This window comes from Sus scrofa, chromosome 17, assembly GCF_054392235.1.
Source record: "Sus scrofa isolate SSC_HxYL_T2T_F1_AM1 chromosome 17, Sscrofa_HxYL_maternal_Yorkshire_Landrace_v2.0, whole genome shotgun sequence".
Lineage (NCBI taxonomy): Eukaryota > Metazoa > Chordata > Mammalia > Artiodactyla > Suidae > Sus > Sus scrofa.
In genome coordinates, this window is record NC_139399.1 from 25038303 (window position 1) to 25058337 (window position 20035).

A 20035-nucleotide genomic window follows, 5' to 3' on the forward strand; every position below is an offset into this window, starting at 1 on the left:
TATGTATAACATGCACCTTAGAGTTATTCCATCTAAAAAGTAAGGAAGGAGTTCCCATCATGGCTTAGCAAGTTAAGAACCCGACTGGTATCCATGAGAACTCGGGTTCAATCCCTGGTCTTGCTCAGTGGGTTAATAAGACTCAAAGCTTTGTTAAGTTCTAAATCAGCAGTTCTCAAACTTTGAAATTGATCAGAATCAGCCAGAGGGTTTAAAAATACACGGATAACTGAGCCCCACCCCCAGAGTTCTAATTCAGTAAGTTTGACCTGGGCCTGATAGCTTGCACTTCTCATAAGATCCCATAAGCTCTATGTATCCGCATATACTTTGCTTGCTGCAGCCCTAATCATTCTTGTGTTTTACCATTATTACCAAAAGAATATTATACTTGTAAGAAAGAAAATGTTAAGAGGCCTTGAAATACATTGTCCATTGAACTGAAAACGTTGACAGAGGAAGTTCTTTCCACCTCTCAAGGAGTCAGAGTTGGAGTCTTCTATCCAACTTTGAAATTCTCTAAGATTTATTTGCGTGACATGTATAGAACATGGGTGATTCATAGGAAGGACTCCTAGGGATTAGATAGATGGGTTTTCTGAGTGGGATTCCATTTAGCACTATGAAAAATGATGGATTTCCAAATGTTCTAATTATTGCTCCAGTCAATGATAGCTGCTGTATCAAAGGGTATTTCCAACTCTTACAGTGTTTTACTTTGCATACAGACAAAATAGTCATGTTTTTAAAAGATAATTCAGAATTCTTACATTGTTTTGTTTTCAGTTATTTTGGAATGTAATTGGATATGCCACAGGGAGTAAGTCGGAGATGACATGGGTGAGCCCTTGGTAAAGTTAAGTGTCAGTCACCTGTACAAGTGTGCAAAAGGACTGGAGTTTAATGATGTTCCAGTATTTCTGGTCTTAGTTAATTCCCATTCCGTGATGCCAAGAAGAGGTGATCACTTCCTCCTTTGTGCTACTACTGTATGTTGCTTATCACTTTATCATGGTACTTTTCTCAGCCTGTCTCATTATAGTGTTATCTATTGTTTATATTTTACATCTCCCACTAGTCTTGGGAACTTCTTGAAACCAGGGCTGTGTCTATGCCTTGCGTTAGTCACTGCGCCAGGTACATTGACGGGGACTCAGTAAATTTTGTATATATGAATGAATAAACCAAAGAATGCATGAGGGGGTAAAGGCCAAAAAGTGGCTCATGTAGAGAATGATCCATGAATCAGTGGTATTTGCCGTCCAGCCCAGTACTTTAAGTCTGGGGACGTGTTCCATAATTTGGGATTAAGGTGGCTCACTGGCCGGCAAAGTCAACTGAGAATTACAACAAGCGTGGTAGAACTTAGAAGACTTCTGTCACCAGTAGCTTTCCCCAAAGCCATTTATCCCTGTATAAGTAAGGATGGCTGTGACCCATCAGAGGGCTGTTAATTTCCTAGATTGCATAATTCAAAGAAATACCCAGGTTTTGGGAGCAGCCTCAGGGTTACACACACCAGGAGATGGTTAACTAATGGAAAGAGAAGCAAAAAGTAAGGTTTAGCTGATTAGTTCTGCTTTGTTCTCTAAGCAGAAGCAAAGGGAATAATGTTTCAAATCGATTTGTAGTCATACTTAACTGAAGTCACCCATTTCTGTCCTTACGAGAGTAGCTTCAGAATAGCCACAGCCATCTCACTGGCAAGATTGGGCAGCTCATTTTTGTAAGCAAGGACCTGAGGGCCACCCTCTGAGATCACCAATCCCCGCAGGTCCTCCCAGCCCATCTCTCCTCTGCCTCCACACTTAGCCCCCTGTCAGTTTGCTCTTTCTGAGAAAATCCATCACCTTCACTGATTCCAACTTTACCTTGGGTGGAGAATTCAAAAGTGATAGTCAGACTTCTCATACCCTTATGAGGCCAGGAGATAAATGTCTAGTTTCCTCCCAGATCAAGTTGTAAACGGTCAACCTGAAACTGGAGCAATTTAAATAGAAAACATAAACAACATGTTTAGGACTGACTGTCTAATTAGAAAATACTCGCTCCCTAAACATCAAAATCAATTAGCCTGATACAACCCAAGTACAGCTAACCACTCTTGAAATACACATTTATAAAAAGAAAAAGGAAAAACTAAAACTAATTTTAGGTGATCAGGAGAAGAGCACTCTCCAGGGACATGGCTGAGTTCATTCTAGGACACTTGACACAGCCTGTCTTTTGCTTTTTATTATTTTTATTTTTTTATTTTTTCTATCACATCAACTTTTATTTTATTTTTTTATAATTTTTTTTTTATTTTTCCCCGCTGTACAGCATGGGGATCAAGTTATTCTTACATGTATACATTTTTTTCCCCCACCCTTTGTTCTGTTGCAATATGAGTATCTAGACATAGTTCTCAATGCTTTTTAAATGCACAGGCTTAAGTCAAGAGAGAGTAGTTTCAGCTGGGGTTCAAGTAGGGTAATTACAAATTCAAAGGAGTTAAGATAGAGGTGTGTGCAGGTAAGGCGAGTAGTCTGAAGGGAGGCCCATGTAAGGGTGGGACTGCCATGAGAATAAATTTCTGGCAGGTCTTAAGGGCCCCCAGCCTGAGACTTTCCTAGCAGGACCATCTGCTGGGACTCCCACTTCTCTGAGATGGTCACAGCCCCATCCGCCCTGTAGATCTTTGTTTCTAATGTGACTCAGCCCAGGAATTGAATTCCTAATGTTCAATTCTTCCCTATTGGCGGCAGTCCACTTGATTGAGAAAAAGTACACACTTCATCTAAAAATAATTAGCCTTTGAATGGCCTTTTATTTCCATTGACTTGAGGCTTTTTATTGATTCTTTGGGAGGTTATGTGGTTAAGAGAATGGAATTCTTCTGCTCCTGCCTTCTTAGCCTCACTCCTGTGGACATAAATCGCCCTTTGCTGTCACGGCCTGGCTCCTTATAGAGCAGCTAAATTAGGATCCATAAACTGCAGACTGCAGCCTAAAGTGAGCCTTTTATTTGACTCCAGGTACATGTTAACATTTTCGAATTTGAATGTTTGAAACATAAAATACAATTCCACTTGGCCACAGGTGTTGGTACCTCTTTATAGTCTTTTTTTTTTTTTTTGCCACCCAGCAGCACATGGAGTTCCCAGGCGAGGGATCAGATCCAAGCCACAGCTGCAACTCAAGCCATAGTTGTGGCAACATGGGATCCTTAACCCTGTGCTGGGCCAGGGATGAACCTGCATCCCAGTGCTCCCAAGACACTGCCCATCCCCAATGCACCACAGCGGGAACTCCCTTTGTAGCTTTTTATCAAACCTAATTCACAGATTTACGTTGTTTCTTAGGCCCTATGGATATTTGAATTTAGAGACTTTGAAATTAATATTCATGTATTAAATTAATACATGAAAAACCCTAAGAACAGGGCATGCCATACAATAAGCACTGAGAAAATTGCAATGGCTGCCTTCATTATATTACGGCTTTATTTTTTGTGGTTCTATATTTCATTGCAACTTACTAGCAATATTTACTAGATTGGCTCTATCCCAAGAGAGCCTTCTTTTTTTCTTTTAAACTAGGATTTTTTTTTTCTTTATTCCAGTTTTCCATTTTCCTATCCTCTCATGGAATATCTAACTCTTTACAGAAATAGTCAGGTTAAATTAGACTGCACTTAATGACAAACAGGAAAACAGCCAGCTGACCAAATAAACAGATCCTAAACTGAAGAATTACATAACCAGTATCTTCCAAGCATGACAAGACGCTAACAGAAAAGCCCAGGGAAGGCTTAGAAATAGACCAGACTAATTGTAGCTGGATTACGGCCTTTATTGTTCTCCACAAGTTCATACCCAGATACTTAGTTTTACATGATACCTTGTTTTCCCGCACTTCACTTTATTGTGCTTTGTGGATATTGATTTTTTCAAAAACAAATTGAGGGTTAGTGGCAACCCTATGTTGAGGAAGTCTATCAGCACCATTTTTCCAACAGCCTTTGCTCACTTCGTGTTTCTCTATCCCATTTTGGTAATTGCAATGTTTCAAACCTTCCACAAGCAAAAAGATTATGACTTACTGAAGGCTCAGATGATTGCTAGCATTTTTTAACAATAAAGTATTTTTTAACTAAAGTACACACACTGTTTTCTTAGTTATAATGTTATAATGTTAGACTATGGTGCTGAGTAAACATGACTTTTATATGCACTAGGAAACAAATCCATGTGACTCACTTTATTGCAGTGGTCTGGAACTGAAACCACAATATCTCTGAAGTATGCCTATATTATTAAGAGTACATGTCGATAAGACACTATGCCATGGAGCCCCTCCTCAGCATCACTTTTCAGTAAAATACACTTCCAAATTTTTTGTGGAAGCATTTTTAAAATCCTGTACATATAAGGAAAATATGTTGAAGTTATTTGTTCTTCTTCTCTCAACACACAGAATATTAGGTTATTGAGATCTTCACAAATCCTGTTTTTATAGAGTGAGAGGTTGGCCTAAAATGGTGGGGATGGAGCCCGAGATTAGGAGGCAAGAATTTGGTGTTCAGATCTTGATTCTGTACTAAACTACTTGGGTGGTTGGCTTTACTTTCTTTTTTTAAAGAATAATGGTAAATAATGTGCAGAATCTGTATTCATTCAAGTCTTGTAGCTTCCTTAGCCCAGAGTACAGGTCTTCAACGATTTAGACCATCTTTTGGTATTTCAAATACAATAGCAACTTTCAATTTGACAAGATGTCTCTGGACCATGATTAATCATTTGAGTAAAATAAAAATTGTTGTTCTCATTCACAATCATTTTTATGCCCAGCTGTGATAGGCCTCAGCTGAGTCTTCCTACAGAAAGCATTAACTAAAAATAGAAAATTCCTAGTGTTACCAAACTGAACTTGAGTCCACTCACTCACTGAACAGCTGAGCCAATCTACTGACACCAGGTTGTGGTGAAGGAAAGTACAACATTTATTGCAGACACCAAGCAAGGATAATGGGCAACTCATGCCCAAAAGACCTGAACTTTCCAATGGCTTTCAGGTAAGGGTTATTAACAGCAACATTTGAGGGGAGGGCTTCAGGGTGAATGACTTTCTTCTGACTGGTTAGTGGTGAGGTAATACAGTGGTGTTTCAGGAATATTAATCATCAACCTCCTGGTTCCAGCCAGTCTGGGGTCTAGTGCTTGTGGTGAGCATGTAGGCTTCCACCTCCGCGTTCCACTACAGGGCGAAAGAGGCCTTAGTTTCTTCAGAACTGCTCAAAGATAATTTATCAGATTGTTATGCATGTCTCTTGTAGAGGGACTAGGACTCTGTTTTATAGCTGAATTACTGTTTAAGCCATCATTACTTGTCTTGCTTAATGGCTTCTCCATTCACTTCCCTAATTAGTAATTGCTTGTGTCTGCTCTTTGGAATTCAAGGAAGGCCTAGATGACTAAAGCTTTTTTCTGCAAACAAAAAACAGGGGATGTGAAGGGGCTTTTGTACCCAGGAGGGTCCCCCAGGGCCCTGCTCAGTTCCAATCTCCCCTTTTCTTTGATACTCCACAATCCTCAAGAGAACCATCATGGGATAAGAAAGGGAATAAAGGTTTAAATAAAGAGATTAATCATAAACTTGGCAGGGGATCTCTGTTTTAGGGCAACTCAGTTTCATTAGACCTTAATAGCAGGCACCTATAAGGAGAGAGTATTCCAGTGCTAACAGAAATTTCCAAGGTCTAGAACACTCATGTTAGCTGGGATGAAGTGGCTTGCCAAGTAGCATAATTTTTGCCTACATTGTAGTAAACAGTCAGCCCTCCATATCCATGGCTTCTACATCTATAGTTTCAACCAACCTCAGATTGAAAATCTTTGAAAAAAAATTCCAGAAACTTCCAAAAAGTAGCACTCGAATTGGCCACATGCCAGCAACTATTTATATAGACTTTACATTGGATTTACAGCTATTTACCTAGCATTGATATTGTATTAGGTATTATAAGTAATTTAGAGGTGATTTAAAGCATATGACAGGATGCTCATAGATCATATGTAAATACTACACCATATTATACAAAGGATTTGAGTATCTTTAGATTTTGATATCCACCCCCACAGAATTTCACGAACATTTTTTGAGAGAAATGATGGAGGTCATTGGGGGTTAGGGGGGAATGCCACAATAAACATTGCATACAAAATGTTACTGACATACAATAATAAATATTTATTTAGTTCACAACTTTTTAAGGTTCAGTTCATCCAGGCTGAGTATAGATGATCTTAGTTGGGCTTGTTCATCTGTGATCAGTTACAGGTCAGGTAGTTGACTCTACTGATCTCAGCTGGACTTGCTTACATCTCTGGGTACCAGCCAGCTGCTGTTTGATCTTGGATGATTTGGGCTGTGTGACTGGGATAACTGGGGCTACTCAGATCTATTCCATGTGCCTCATCCTCTGCCAGAATAATCCAGCATGGCCTCCATATCCATGGCAGAATAACAGGAGTGAAAACTGATAGGCACAAGTGCTTTTATAAGTCTCTGCTTGTGTGATGTCTGCTAACATCCTATTGGCTAAAGTAAGTCACATGACCAACATAATTAAATGGTAGCGAGATAGACCCTACCTCTTTCCTAAGAGGAACTTAGAATCATAAAGCAAAGACTGTGGGTGGATATGAGAAAGATGGGAGTTCCCGTTGTGGCACAGCATAAACGAATTCAGCTAGTATCCGTGAGGATGCGGGTTTGATCCCGCAAAGACTGTGGGTCAGGGATCTGGTATTGCCGTGAGCTGTAGTGTACGTTGCAGACATGGTTCAGATCCCACATTGCTGTGTCTGTGTCTGTGGTGTAGGCTCGCAGCTGTAGCTCCAATTCAAACCCTAGCCTAAAACTTTCATATGCTACGCGTGTGCCCCTAAAAAAGAGAGAGAGAGAAAGATGAAGTATCAGGCCATTATTCCACTCAATCTACTGCAGAGGAGAATCAACTAGGTTTGCTATTAGCAAGCTGTGTCCTTGAAAAATCGACTGAACTTCTTTCAGCCACAAATTTATACTAAGAAGAAAAAAAAAAGGTTTGGCTATATAATTTCTAAAATTCCTTTCCAATACTACTAAGTCTTGGAGGAATTGACTATGTAATTGCTAACATCCCTTCACAGGTTTCTACAGTAATCTCTAGACACCTGTAAGATGATTACAACAGAAGTTTTAAAATACATTTTAAGAATCAGAGGAGGTATAAATTATGGGTTAAGTTAGGAAATTGCAGCTTTTCAAGAGAGGTGTATTGGGGAAATGGCAGTGAAGAGGAATGGGGTTGGAGCTAGGGAAAATGTCATAGGAATCTGATTTTCTCTGCTGTATAAAGAACAAGTTACCTCTATTGGCAGTTTCATGGAGTAATGGATGTAGGGAGGAGTTTACATATAGAGCTACATCAGAATGCATTTGGCTCTTGAATTGAAATAAAATTTAAAATTCAAATACATGTTAGTAGTTTAGTAAATCACAGGATCTCTAGCTCCTGTCTTTCCTCTTTTGTTGCCTCAGTATTTGGATCTTTTGCCTACCTTAGCCTTAATCTCTCCATCTTTGCTTTCTACCAATTTAGCAACACTCATTCTGCCTTCACCCAATAGCCTCCAACAAATACTTTGAGTCCAAATATGAACATTAGCCAACTCCAGAGGGCTGGAAATATGAATTTTACAGAGGGTCCTTTTATATAAATCTGGACCCTGAAAAAAATATTGAGGGGAAACACAAGAAGAGCCCTTTGTTGTGCATCCTTTGTCTAAAGTGGTACTATGCCAAAAATGGTACTTAGATTGACTGGCACCATCAGCATCACCTGAGAGCATCTTAGAAATGCAGAATCATAAGCCTCACCCCAGATCTATTGAATCAGAATCTGCATTTTAATAGTATCACCAGGTAATTTAATTTTTGAGAGGCACCAATCTGAAGCTTGCCTATCTTGTCACATTAAACATGAAGCCATCTTTTAAAGCAGTGTTCTCAACCACAGACTAGGAGGCTCCTCCATTGTAATCTGTGGCTAAGGACAGACAAAAGAAATTTGATAATGATTTAATTTGTATATATTAGAGCAGATTCAATGATACAGATATGTAGAGACACCTATCTATAGCTCTTTATAGATACCTATATCTACGCATAGATAATAGTTACAGTGCATACTATTAGAGCAAGATAAGGAGAAGTTACAGCTAAAGAATTCTATTCCCCCACCCCTCTAGAAATATCACCTATTATATGTCCTATGGGGAGAAGACTAAAAGTCCTACACAAGGAGGATGATAATCCCAAGGGTATTGGCCGATTTCACAAAGCCCATCTTTAAGTCCCACCTCCTTCATAAAATGCTTCCTGGATCACTTCAAGGCTACAATACACTCTTCACTTTTAACACCCATAACACATCTTGTCTCAGCACCTATTCAGCCCAACTTGTTATATTTGTCATACACATCGCTTGTCACCCTGAAGAGAGTCTAATTTGTTCATTCTCTACAGCCTTGTACTAGTCAGGGTGTTCAAAAATACTATTTGCTGATAATTGCTTCAGCATCAACAACCCAGAAAAGAGTCCAAAAAAAAAAAGAGAGATTTAATAAGTGCCATAAATGCATTGCATTGACCAAATAATAACTCAAATGATATAAATGGAAAGAACAAAGACCCCTTAAATAGATAGGGTTCCAGATGTTTTCAGCTGTAAGTTCTTTTTTTCTCTTTCTCTTAAGAGTTATACAAAATTAATTAATAAGCAAGCACAATATGCTAATCACATAACATGCACGATCTCATTTAAACCTTTTAATAACAACCTTGTCTGTGGAAACTGCATTATCCCCATTTCATATATGAGATGATTTAAATTCCAAGAGGGTAAATAAGCTGCCAAGGCCATATTTAGTAAAATGCGAACACCGTCTGTGGCCAAAGAATTTTATCTATCCTTCAGTGAATTATCCACTTGTGTGGGTCTGTGGCAACAGTTTAATTTGCGATTGCTTGCCTAGCCCTTTGCAACAGGCTCTGCTGCTAGGTGGCATTTATTCAAAAGATGAAAATTAATTTTAATATCATTTTCAAGCAGATATAATTATTTAGGAAACATCTTCCAAAATTATAGGATGCACCCTACTCCAACACTTGATTAAAAGCATCAGGAATGTATACTCATAAATTAACTGTATTCTTCCACATAGACAAATTATGTCTGTGTGGGTCTGGAATATTTTCCATTTTAACCTAGAAATACAGTGATCACCATTACTCATTCTCTTGAGATTTCAGTTACAAGATTGAGCAAATGCTGCAGTTTTCCTTAATGGTTTATACTTTTGAACTTTGAGTTCATGTTCAGCAGATATTATGTATCTATAGGGGTCACTCCTGCCTTGGGTTGTAGAGAATCCAAATTATCTAAATTTCCTATGCCTTTGCTTCGAGACAACATGGGTTTTATCAATTTTTGAACAGTTCTTGCTTTGATTTATTGGCTCTGGGTACTCATTCACAAGGGTAATGTGAATTTGGAGCCTTACTCACAGCGCTGGTTTGGGTTTCTGATTCCTTGTTGCTGAATTTTTTCCCTCCAGTGAGTGCCATGAATCACTAACTTCCTCAACCCATACTCAAGATTATGAATTGCATTTTCTGAGTTCCCATTTCAAGTGTGGATACTTCAGGCTTTCTGCAGGGTCTTCAGTTTTAGCACTCCAACACCCAAAATTCTGAGGCCTTCTCTCTCATCTTAGAGCATGAAAACTCCAGCTCCCCAAGACTTACATCTACTCTGCCACCCATGGGCCTTTTGGCTTTGAGTTCCTTTGTTATTCCTGTGACTTAGGGATTTCCTTTTCTTATTAGAACTCAGTTAAATGTAAATAAATCCAGATATCCTGTTTCATTGCACATTTACCTGTGTTTAGGTAGAAAAAAGAATTACCCACTGTCAACCATTTCGACTCAAAGGCCCATAGAAACTTACTCTACAAAAGTTTATTTAGTTATTTAGTTAGTTATTGTCTGCCGCCATAGCATGTGGAAGTTCACTGGCCAGGGATCCAACCCATGTCTAGAGCAGGGACAATGCTAGGTCCTTAACATGCTGCACCAGAGGGAACTCCTCTACAAAAATTTAGAGGAAAACAAATAAACAAAACCTTCAATAGCTGAGATATATTATGTAGTCCCAATTTCCCATATGTCATTTAACAATCCTCTGATAATCTGACTGACCTCACTCTGTAAATTTTTATGTGATCCTGTTATTTCTACTCTAGGTTGAAGTGAAGTTCATGAGATTATTCTAAAAATAAGATGAGGCTTTGCAAGGTTGTTCAGGCAGATTTTGAAACCATCCATCCTATGTATGTATTTTGTAATGCTTTTAATAACCTCTTAGCTAATTAATTGATGATGTTATGATTAAAATACTATAGTCTCTGTAGTAATTTTTCAAAAAATGTTCCTGTTTATTCCACATGCAGCATTTCTGTATTTTTCTGTTTGGTATTTTTTTAATGTATATTAGGTTTCACTTTTATTTTAGAATTCAATTTTTATGTTTAAAATAATCGCATTACCATAAAAACAAGAAATATAAAAAAATTAAAATATTCATAATCCTAACACAGTTTATACTTCAGTATTTCCTTTCAAAGTCATTCCATATTCTTTTAATATATTCTTATAACCACAGTACATATACTCCTATACATAGACTGTCTTCATTTATCACAGTAATACATTTTCCCTGTTTTCATAGCCAATTATTGGTTTACATTTATTGGTTGCATTATATTTCTTTAAATGGAAGCCTTATGTTTTATTTTATAGAAACTCTAGTTTTATTGATTTTTTTGCTTGTTTACATATTTTATTATTTTCCTAATCTTTAGCAGTAAATTTCAAAATATTTTGAGCAAGATAATTATAGTACTCTATTACCATACCTATTTCCAAAAGGCCAGAGATATTTTTAAAAGGTTAAAAGACCACAAGTAATCAAATGTTTAAAAATACAGCAGATACTCTAAAAGTAAGGAAAAAAGGTGAAATAATCTAAAATATCTAATGAGAAAACAAACTGAAACAAATGATCCTATATGTATATCAAAGGCAACACAATTGTGCAAAAAATGTAATCATTTCAAGTGTATTTAGCAGAGTAATGTAAGTGTGCATCCTTAATGGGATGTATTCTGTGAAAAAAAGAAACTCAAAAAAGTCTCAAGTTTCAGATCTACTGATTGATCATATTATTGAAAGTATTTCCATATATTGCATGTAAAGCAAATAGGAAAAGAGGTTATTGTTATAGGAAAACAAAATATACAAAATTAATCACAAAGTTTTAAAAAATACAAATATAAAATCAAAGAAAAAAAGTTCTAACATATTGCATTTAAATTTGAAATATCAATATGTGCTAATTTTTCAAAATACACATCCTGTCCCTTGAGATGGCCTAAGTACAATGTCAGTTTGCAGCAAGCATTTTAGCACCCAGAGCTTGGCTTATTAACACCTTCTTCACTACAAGCTGCTTGGAAAAGTGCCTGACTCCAGAGCTGAGGCAGGGAAAGTACAAGAGGTGTCTGGGGTACCTTGTTATACCTCGAAAAGCAAACAAATGCTCAAATACTAATGAGGGCATGTTTAAAGGACCCAGGAGTCTGCCTGAAAGGCCTCCCCTCTGACCACACCTGGGACGATTTGAGGTTAAAAAGGAATGATGGCAGCGACTGATTTGAACAAAAGGAGTTAAACTAAAATTAAATGTGTTATTGGTAGCTATTTTCAGGGAAAGAGAAGGAAAAGAAACTCAGTTGCCATCTTTTGAAATAATTATTGCCCCAACTTCTTACCCAGAATATTTATAATTAAAGGAGGATATTTGTCTTTTCAAGAGGAACTCTAGTTCATCCCCACATCTTCCTTACAGAAAAATACCAGCGAAATAAAAAAAAAAATTAGAAAATTACCATTTACCCCAGTAAGATGAGCAAAAATCATCACATTCATGAAAGTGCTCTGAGTGTATCCAGAGTTCACAGAATAACTGCCAATTGCAAAAGGAAAAATATTTGGCAAAATTAAGTTCTGCTCCTTTTAGCTAAGGGATTAAATTTAGAATAAGACAATGCAGAAACCTGACACTATGTGCCTTGATGCAATATGAGTACCTGCTGACTATTCTTGCCTAAAGAATAGTCCAATCAAGCCTAGAGGCTTAACTTCTAGTTTACAGAAAATTTAGGGTTTCTAGGACCAACTTAAATGACACCACAAGGAAATAATTAGAGAAATTCAGTGTTGGCATTCTATTTTTTAAAAAAGTGGCAGAGTTCCCGTCGTGGCTCAGTGGTCAATAAATCTGACTAGGAACCATGAGGTTGTGGGTTCGATCCCTGGCCTCGCTCAGTGGGTTAAGGATCCAGGGTTGCCATAAGCTGTGGTGTAGGTCGCAGATGCTGCTTGGATCTGGCATTGCTATGGCTGTGGCATGGTCAGGTGGCTACAGCTCCGATTCGACCCCTAGCCTGGGAACCTCCATATGCCATGGGTGTGGCCCTAAAAAGATAAAAGGACAAAAAAAAAAGTAGAACAGAGTTTTTCAAACAAAATCCAAGTCAAAAAATGTAAATAATTCAAATGTTAAAAATGAGAAAGACATAACAACCAAATGCAATACATGAACTTTGATTGAATTCTTGTCAAAAAGGATAAACCATAAAAATTTGTGAGGGGTGATTACAGGGAGATTTTAACATGGATGAATGTTAGCCAACAAGTTAATTACTATTAATTTCCTTAAAATGATGAACCTATTGGCATTCAGTACACAAATATCCTTATTTTTAAGCGATGTGTGGTGCAGTGCTATGGCTGAAGTGCCGTGATGTTTGAAATTTATTTTCGAATGACTTACCCCAAAATATAGTGATAGACAATGGTAATGTACAGGTGGCATAAGTTAAAATTAATTGCAGTTGTTTTCTGGGATTTTGCTGTTGTCATTGATGCTGGTTTTTTGGTTTTTGCCTCTACAAACAATGCTGCAGTGTGTATGATAATTCTTCTATTCTTATATGTTGGTGCTTTTATTTCTCTGGGCCATATTCCCAGATATGGAGCGCTGAGTCAAAAACTTTGTACGTTTTCCTTCTTATAAATATTATCAGACAAATGTCAATAAATGACAAATGTCAAGGTTTGAAAATGTCAGTTTCCCACTAGATGTTATTGCTTCTTTAAAAAAAACATTTTTTTTTTTTTTTGCCAACACGATGTCCCTTGGAAAGATGTTATGCCATTTCATATCCCTGATTGCTAGTGAGAGAACTGATCAGTTCTCCTATGAACTGCTTGGGTTTTACCCCTTTTTTTTCCCATAAAAAGATGTAATTTTCGTGTAGATGAATATACCTATAATTTTTTGTAGCTTATGATTTTTCCATCTAGCTTAAAAGGTCTCTATATCCCACAATTACACAATTATTCCCCTAAGTCTTCTCCTAAGATTCTTATTGCCTCATGTTTTATATTAAGGTCTTCAATACACTTCATTGGGCAAAATAACTCGAGTTATACCTGATGTCAAAGTGCAAAAATCTTCTTAAATATTCATCTATGCATTGTCTGTAGCATTTTTTTTTTAAGTTTTAGCAGTTCTTCTGTCTTTGTTATCCATTATTGCTTATTATTCTCTGGTTTTGATTGGTTTTCTTAGAAAATTGGTTTTGATTATTATCACTTTAATAACTCAGTAATCTGGCTTATTTTGTATTTACACCACATTGATGTTATAATGAGTATTAAGGATTTTTATTCCTGTTTGTAAATGAACCTTTATGAGTAACTTTGCTTTCTCCTTGGTCTTCACTTATATTTATGCATCTAAAAACCTTGCTTAACCAGATCAAACCTTTACTTTAGGCAGCTGAGAAAATGTTGGAGGCAGAAGAGCAACCCAAATGATATAATCAGGCAGGGCTGAACACAGTTGAACCCGACTGAATTGCCTTTTCCTGCTTAACTATCCAGAGTTCACAGAAGCAATGAGTGAGCAACATTTTTTGCAAATCATGTTAACTAAGAAATTTCAAATTTTAGTCTAGCTAGTCAAATCAGATAATTTAGTTTATAATGAAACAAACTCTAGCAATGCCTTTTTATTAATATCAAACTCTAGCAATGCCTTTTTATTAATATCAAATATAATTGCCTTAAAATTAGAGATTAAATTTGACCATTTTCTTCCCTCTTTTATCCCATTTCTAAAAATAGATCTTATGAACTTAAGATCAACTAAGTTCACATTTGCTAATATAGAAAAGCTCCAAGGCATATCCTACAAAATCAGATTTTTCATAGAGATCTATATGTCTTATGGTGACTTTTCCCCAAGAATGTGTTTCAAAACCATAGCAATAAAAAAGATGGGGCCAAGCCATATATGACATTCTTTTGTACTCTCCCCACTGTATCAGTTAGTTATTGTCACAATAATGTTGCCTAACAACCACAAAACTTTCAGTGGCATAAAACAATAAATGTTTACTAAACTTGCAAGACTGTGAACAGTTTTAATCTGGGCCACACTCAGCTGATGACTAGCCTAGCTCTAGTCTGTGTTTAGCTGATGGGTCAGCTAAGGGTTGGCTGACTTATTTTTATTATTTTTTTTTTTTTTTTGTCCTTTTTGTTTTTTGCTATTTCTTTGGGCTGCTCCCGCAGCACATGAAGGTTCCCAGGCTAGGGGTCCAATCGGAACTATAGCCACTGGCCTACGCCAGAGCCACAGCAATGCGGGATCCGAGCCGCGTCTGCAACCTACACCACAGCTCACGGCAACGCCGGATCGTTAACCCACTGAGGAAGGGCAGGGACCGAACCCGCAACCTCATGGTTCCTAGTTGGATTCGTTAACCACTGCGCCACGACGGGAACTCCAAGGTTGGCTGACTTATGACAGCTGCGCTTTCATGGCTGATGATTGACATGATGGAAATGGGTGTAACTGGGCCATGTGTCTTCCCCTCCAGCAGGCTAGATTGAGCTTCTTCGCATGATGCCTGAGTAACCTTCCAACAAGAAGAACAGAAGCACATAGACCTTTTGGGGTCTATGCTCATAACTGCATACTGTTACTCTGGCATATTCTGCTAGATAAAGCAAATCACAAGTTCTCCCCCCATACAGAGAGATGAAAAGTGTCATGGTCTGTGCACACAGGTCAGAAAAAGAATCTTCCAGCATAACAGGGTGAAAGAAAGAAGAGTTTATTGAGATAAGAGATGCTGCTAGTGCAGCAGGATGACTTCCTGGTAATCTGGGAGAGCCAACCCTGAGCATGTGGTCATGTCTGTTTTTATAGCCCAGGGAGAGGAGAGGTCTTATAATACCCCTGCTGACCTGCTGATTGTTTGGGGAAAGAGGGGTCTTACGATACACTTGCTGGTTGGTTGAGGGCAGCACCCTCTATAGGGCTGGGGTGAGGAGTGGGACGCATACCTTTCCCAGGAGGGGCAGGAAGGAGTAGGCCAGGTTCTTCATGGGGGGGGCATTAAAATGAGACAGATGGGGCAATGATAAGGGTCTGGTAATTCCTACCTTGGCCAGAGGCTTTGAGTTCTATCTCCTTGAAAGACCCTTGAAGTCCCACAAAAAGTAAATGCCACTCTGTGAAGTGGGAGGGGCTGAGAAGTCTATGACTATAAGGAGGGGTGAAGAATGGCTGCCATCTGTCCAGTCTGTCTGTCATTCCCGAAGAACACAAAGCTTGAGTTGCATGGACTAGAAATTCAACACATTTGAGTACATGAACCAGAAGGTGGCAGTTAGATGGGAGGGCACTGAATGGCAGCAGAGGGATGATTAAGAACAAGCCTTGGTGTTCAATGAAGGACCATCTGAAGCTCAGTACTGCGGGGAGAGATGACTAGGAGGAATCTAAACTGAAATTCTGCAGTTGGACTGATGCTCTGTCCTCTGATCTCAGCCAGGTTTAGTTCTGCCAGGAGAGAAGTTAGAACCTTTCCACAAACCCAATAGGGCCCATGAGAGTGGATGGAATTGATTGCCAACAATAAAAAATCCAGAGGCCTTAAATGAAAATTTGGATTTCTGGCTTTTCTTGAAAACGAGAACCTGGCGAGCCTCAGCAAGAGATGAGTTCCTGGCACCTCCTTTAGACCCTTTTAGACCAGCATGTCCTCCCCACCACTCCGACGTCCTTGCACACAGCCTGCTTCTCCTATTTTCATGATTTGTCTCCCCTCACCCTAACCCCAACACCTGAGCTTGCAGCCTTGAACTAAAGTAACCCAAGACTCCTGCTAGAAAGGCATTTTGGAAACAGAGCCAGACTTTGCCCTGCATACTTTTCATATTTTCTTACAATGAACAAGTATTCCATTTATAAGAAGAAGAAATAATTAAAAGCTCTAAGGTGAAATTCAATAATGAGTGCAATTTTGTAATTCATTCATTAATAAAAGACTTTTTTGAAAGGGTGAAATATCTGGCATTTAATGTAAATTTAATTTAGTTTAAATTTATAAATTTAGTTTATAAATTAAATTATGTTAATATGTGAAAATAGTTTAGAGTCAAATCTACAACTGACCCATAATAAAAGGAAGAATCTACCAAAGTTATAATTTAGCCACAACTGGCTCATCTTTTTTTTTTTTTTTTTTTCTTCTTCTTCTTTTTAGGGCTGCACCTCTGGCATATGGAAGTTCCCAGGCTATGGGTCTAATAAGAGCTGTAACTGCTGGCCTAACACCACAGTCACAAGAACACCAGATCCAAGCCTCAACTGTGACCTACACCACAGCACACAGAAAGGCCAGATCCTTAACACACTGGGAGAGGCCAGGGATCAAACCTGCATCCTCATGGATGCTAGTCAGATTCATTTCCACTAAGCCATGATGGAAACTCCAATTTTTAAATTTTAAAAAGATAATTATTGGAGTTCCTGTCGTGGCGCAGTGGTTAACAAATCCGACTAGGAACCATGAGGTTGTGGGTTTGGTCCCTGCCCTTCCTCAGTGGGTTAACGATCCGGCGTTGCCGTGAGCTGTGGTGTAGGTTGCAGACGCGGCTCGGATCCTGCGTTGCTGTGGCTCTGGCGTAGGCCAGTGGCTACAGCTCCGATTCGACCCCTAGCCTGGGAACCTCCATATGCTGCGGGAGCGGCCCAAAGAAATGGCAAAAAGCCAAAAAAAAAAAAAAAAAAGATAATTATTAAAATTAGATTATGATGATGACATTGTGATTTATAGTAAGGAATATACATTTGATCTTCCCCAGTTCCGGGCACAGAGCTCCTAAAAGCCTTGGAATTGTGTAAGTTTGGAGAGTGATGAAGGTATATTTTTTTATATTAATGAGGTGACTGTGGAGAAGCACCTAAGGATGGAGCTGGTTGTCAGGGGAAACCAACCTAGTAATTAGAGGGTCGGAACTTCCAGGTCCATCCTCCCCACCTCTCTGGGGAGGGAGGAGGAGCTGGGGATGTAGTTCATTCACCAGAGGCCAATGTGTCACATCAGTCATGATTTTGTAAGGAAGCTTCCACAAGAACCCAAAAGGCCAGGGTCCGAGACCTTCTAGGTTAGTGAACACGTGGAGATGAGGAGAGTGGCCCACCTGAAGAGGGCATGGAAACTCTGTGCCAGTTTCCCTTACCTTGCCTTGTATGCCTAGCTATTCCTGAGTTGTGTCCTTTTATAATAAACTGATGGTCTGGGAAGTAAAAGGTTTCTCTGAGTTCTATGAGCCAATCTAGCAATCCAAATCAAACCAGGAAAATCGTGGGAGCTTCTAAGCTATAGCCAGTCAGTCAGAAGCACAGGTGTTAACCTGGACTTGCACTTGGCATCTAAAGTTGGGTGGAGGTGGGAGGCAGCCTTATAGGACTGAGCCCTTCACCCGTGCCTGAGATGTAATGCTAGACGTGAGTATGTATTTATTCCACCATGGGACCAAAGAACACCTGTTTAGTGTGGCACTTTAGACCAATGTCTGTTTTATTAGTTCAACTATGACACAAATTCTCCTTTACCTTTTAAAAATGTTATGGCTTTAAATTTTTATTTAGTTGTGGAATAAATACATGAATAAAAAAAATCAGTGTACAGTGTCAGAACTGAGTCCAATTGTAGAACACCCAGCTACTGTCACAGAGAATTGCTTGGTGGTGTGGGGAAGAATACCCACATATAAGAATTGGGTGCAGAAGTATAATTATTAATATTAGATTATTTAAAGTTATTAGAATATTTTAATATATTTATCTCACATTTCATGTCTTTTTTTCACAAATGAAAAAAGAGAACAGGCTCTCAAGCACACAGGGTCTTATCCACCAGTGAATGAAGAGAAACTGGTCGCTAGGTCAAGGGCAATAAATCTGTAGCTGCAGATCCCCCAGTCCAACCTAAATGAAATCTGCTGTTTCCTAAACACTGGGTGCCATGCTTTTCTCCCTTTCCCTACATTCCTTGGAAATGAAACTCTAACTACATGTATTGCTCGAGTAAAAATTGAAGCAAATTGATGAGGAGGTCTGGATGGTAGTCAGTGGAAACAGTCAGGCCCCAAGTTGAGAGTTCACTTACAGCAGCACGTGACAGTGCAAAAGCCCCACCTTCGGAGGAATTGGCCATTGTCTTCTGTGTCTGATACTCTGGAGGTGTGTCCCCAATGCTGAGTGAGGCTGGGTGTGAAGGTGCCTTTGCTCCATCACAGCAGTGTGAATCCTGCAGTCCCGTGCCTCCCCCTCTCCTAGCATGTTTCCTCCTTGGCTTATTGGAATTCACATGCCAACACATATTCATAAATGCCCAACATTTAATATTTGGGGAGAATAGGTAACTTTCAATACTCAAGTCAAGCCATTTTTATCAGGCACTTTTTGATGTGACCAAAAAAAAAAAAAAAAGTTCATTCAAACAGATCCATAATCCCTTGTCTGAGACACCTGAGGGGCTGTCATGTTTCAGAATTCATAATTTTTCTTTAGAAAGGGAATATGATGGGCACTATGAAGGGGACCTGGTTCATCCTCACAATAAAACAAATGAACCTGTCTACCCTACCATGTATGGATATTCACATGCAGCGGGATTAAGTAAGGATTATTATATCTGAGTTTCCTGGTGGCCTAGTGGTTAAGGGTCCATTATTGTCATTGCCGTGGCTCAGGTAGCAGCTGGGGCATGGGTTTGATCCCTGGCCCAAGAACTTCCACATGCTGCGGGGGCAACCTAAATAAATAAATAGTCTTATGTCAGTTCATGGCAATGACTTCACCACAAATTTATAGAAAGCTCCCCAATTTCAGAAGTTTGGGAATTTTAGAATAGCAGATAAGGGATTATGGATCTGTATTAAATAAATCTGGCAAAATTTCTCTGGTGGAGCAGCAAGAGCAAAAAGGAATTTAGCTAAAGGGAATGTTACCAAGCTGCTGGCACCATCCAGAATGTGGATGAGGAGGGTGGTCAGGTCACCACGGGCCGGATGCCCTGAGGGCTGTCTTCATCCGGGAAGGTCCAGGGGTCAGACTGCACCGAAGCTGCCAATGGAGGATATATGGCCAGGATGGAGACCCAAAGTAGAACTGGGATCTCAGAATAAAACCAGGACAGGAAGCTCATCAGGGGGTCCAAAGAAGACCAGCCATATCAGTATCACCCAGGAGTAGCTGAGAAATTCCAGATTTCTCAGCCCCACCCCATCTCCTGAATCAATTAAAATTAAATCCCAGATGATCTGTGAGCACCTTAAAGTTTGAGAAGCATGAAAAGAAATTTCTTAATGGTGTTAAGGACTTATCTTAAGAAAAGCTACATCAAGGCTATATACCGAAAGGAGAAAAAGCAGATAGTCTGGCTTGCCATTTCTAAGATTAAGCTCCCTGCTTACCATTCAATAAGCAAAGAGCATTTTATTCAAAATTCTGGGTTTT

At 38.9% G+C, this 20035-nt stretch overlaps 2 protein-coding genes across 6 annotated transcripts in view; one reads left to right on the plus strand and one right to left on the minus strand.

Moving 5' to 3' along the window:
* Positions 1-20035, plus strand: part of PLCB1 (phospholipase C beta 1) — a 746923-nt gene that overhangs the window by 722650 nt on the left and 4238 nt on the right. The gene's annotated exons all lie outside the window — the stretch shown is intronic.
* Positions 1-20035, minus strand: part of LOC146395186 (uncharacterized) — a 255009-nt gene that overhangs the window by 116170 nt on the left and 118804 nt on the right. The window lies entirely within an intron of this gene.